This window comes from Montipora capricornis, chromosome 3 (assembly GCF_036669925.1).
Source record: "Montipora capricornis isolate CH-2021 chromosome 3, ASM3666992v2, whole genome shotgun sequence".
Taxonomy (NCBI): domain Eukaryota; kingdom Metazoa; phylum Cnidaria; class Anthozoa; order Scleractinia; family Acroporidae; genus Montipora; species Montipora capricornis.
In genome coordinates this window covers 26703834-26706333 of record NC_090885.1, presented here as the reverse complement: position 1 = coordinate 26706333, position 2500 = coordinate 26703834, and the positions used below count along the sequence as shown (strand labels likewise).

The 2500-nt window shown below is 39.4% G+C and overlaps 1 protein-coding gene across 1 annotated transcript in view; it reads left to right on the top strand.

Moving 5' to 3' along the window:
- The first annotated feature begins 1124 nt into the window (after positions 1-1124).
- The window catches only part of LOC138041246 (uncharacterized), an 11745-nt gene continuing 10369 nt past the window's right edge, over positions 1125-2500 (top strand). The window contains exon 1 of the mRNA XM_068887020.1: positions 1125-1309. The gene's annotated coding sequence lies outside the window, so the exon portion shown is untranslated. The remainder of the gene's footprint in view (positions 1310-2500) is intronic.

Sequence of the window (2500 nt, the reverse complement as noted above, 5' to 3'; positions counted from 1 at the left end):
GAGCTGAGGAAATCAAATATTTTAAGGCTGTGCCCCCCACCCCTGGAAAACAAACACTTAACCATTCGCGAAAAGTGCATTCGTAGGCACTGCATGCATGCAATTCTTTCGACCATTTTTGGTTTCTTAGACCTATACCCTAAATCTTTGGTCGTTCTTTGCTACGTATTCTTCGAAAAGTTTATATAACCGGTATGTTTGCAAATCCATTACAGACACCACCCTTGCATTCATTGGCAAATTATTTCGACGATGAATGGGGCACGTTTCATAATTGGTCACTGGGATCAAGGGCCGCACTATAACTTACCCCCTTTTTTCCACTTTAATTTAAAACTCAATTTCGAAGAACGAGTGCCATAAAGTTATGTGGGAAAGGGGTTTCCGTTACAGATAGCGTTGAACGAAATAACTAGACTAGCATGATTTTCAGTGGCAATCGCTTCAAGCGGAAATGCAAACCATGAGTTTTACTGGTTTGTGCTATGAATCAGGGCCTCTAAATTTAATGGTCTTATCACTGCACCCGATGATAAGGCTGCGTCCATTTTATCTTTTGATCCGTGCGTGATCAAGCTTCATCATTTACTACAAGTAAGCCTCATCAAATGTGCTTGATTGCCAGCAGCGAATGCAGTCACATACGTGGCTCAGTCTCAAGATCCGGTTATATTCCATGATCAAAAACACATAGAGAACTTGACCATAGTCTGCTTTTGGTCAAACTGTTGCAATTAATTGCTCAAAAAAAATTTTCAGTTAGGACTGTATCACGTCATTTGAGTTCTGACTTAAGTTTAAACGGTCCATTACCCATCACAATCTGAGAACGCCCCAATCCGTAACAAAATGCCCAGTGATTTCACAGGATAAAATACTACTCCCTTTCCCACTGACTTTTTATGATCTTTGCAAAAGAATGGCATGCTATTGTCAATATCATCTGTTACTGCTTCTTTCATATATTGTTTGCGTTTAACAATTCGCCACCCCTCCTCCACCTGCTTCTAAGCTTCTCTTTCAGCTAATGTTACGCCAAACCATCCGTGAAAATTATCTGTGATTGTTTTCTTCCGACATCATTCGGCCGGGAAGAAATAATCAAACGGTAACTTGCTTCTTCACACATCGTCGTCCAAGTTCGCAACTGTTCGGCAGCTTAACAAGAGACCGTTCACACTGTTACGTCACCGGAACCTGTTTGTTATGCGAATGAGCGGGTTATTATCTAAGTGAAGGACCCATGTTAATTTATTAATAGAAAAAAAGGTTGTGAAAAGAAATATGGCGGACCCCTAATTTGTTTAAGGTAAGAAAAGTTGAAATTGTTTTGAGGACACTGAAGGGTATCTTTAGATGGCATTCTTTAATTAAAAGTCTATTGCATTCGTCATTTCTCCGCGCATTCACTGTCTTCGCTCGAGGCCATAGTCGAAGGATACACGGACATGGTCAGTTAAGGCTCGGATCACGTTGTTAAGTCTTCAATGTTGCTTTGTTTCTGTTATTTAAACTCTAAAAATCTAGACACTGTCAATAAGCTTTGAGTTAGCAAAAGCTTAATATCTTCCTGTCTCAATAGAGGCGATAGATATTGTGGGACACTAAACTGCGATCCATTTACGATTCTATAGTAACTACGCATTTGTCGCTTATTTAAGACGCAGTTTTTCCATTGTGAAAAAGAGGGAAGTGTTATTATCGGATCATGTTTCTAAATTAATCACTAGAAACGTCATCTCTTTCATGTCTGCAAGTCTGTGGGAGTCGACAACCCTATCATAGGTGTCGAAAAGTGTAAAATCGCGATAAATTGAAGAACCCCGGCCATGAGCTTAAACTATAAGCCGTCACATCTTTTCAAGCGAGTGATTTTAAAAAATCAAAATAAAATCAGAAACTAAGAAAACTATTATGACGAAGTTCCTGGCAGTCAATTCGATACTCATTTTATAACCGTCTTCGAGAAGAGGCAATTTGACAGTTGCTACAGACACTGAAGAAAGTTGACAGCTCTCAAAAATATGGTGTATGAAGTCTCGTGAGTGGATGTTTGTGATGAGAATGGTTGTTTAGGTAAATATCGCGATTTAAGGCTGCGTGATTAAGTCACTGAGCTCTATTGATAAATAAACAAAGTGAGAATTTGCCAAAATTTATGAGGCATTCAAGTAATGAATTACGCCACACAGTAATAATCAGGTCTTGGATAACGTGACTGAGACACTGATTTCGATTAAGCGAAAGTGAATAGAAATATTTTGACCATTTGGTGAGCCATGTATGTCTCTCGGCATCTCTGATATGAGCTTCAGCCCAATGTGCAATGGCGGAGATGCAAAATCCAACCACGCTTGCACGTTTTTGGGACGGTATCCCCTTTTTGTGTACCTTTTTGCGTACCATTTAATTTCGTTGTTACAACGATCTATTGGCATTGTTGAATTGGGCATGTTTGTTTTATCAACCGTACTTTTTGCTTGCTTACACATGTTCGAAG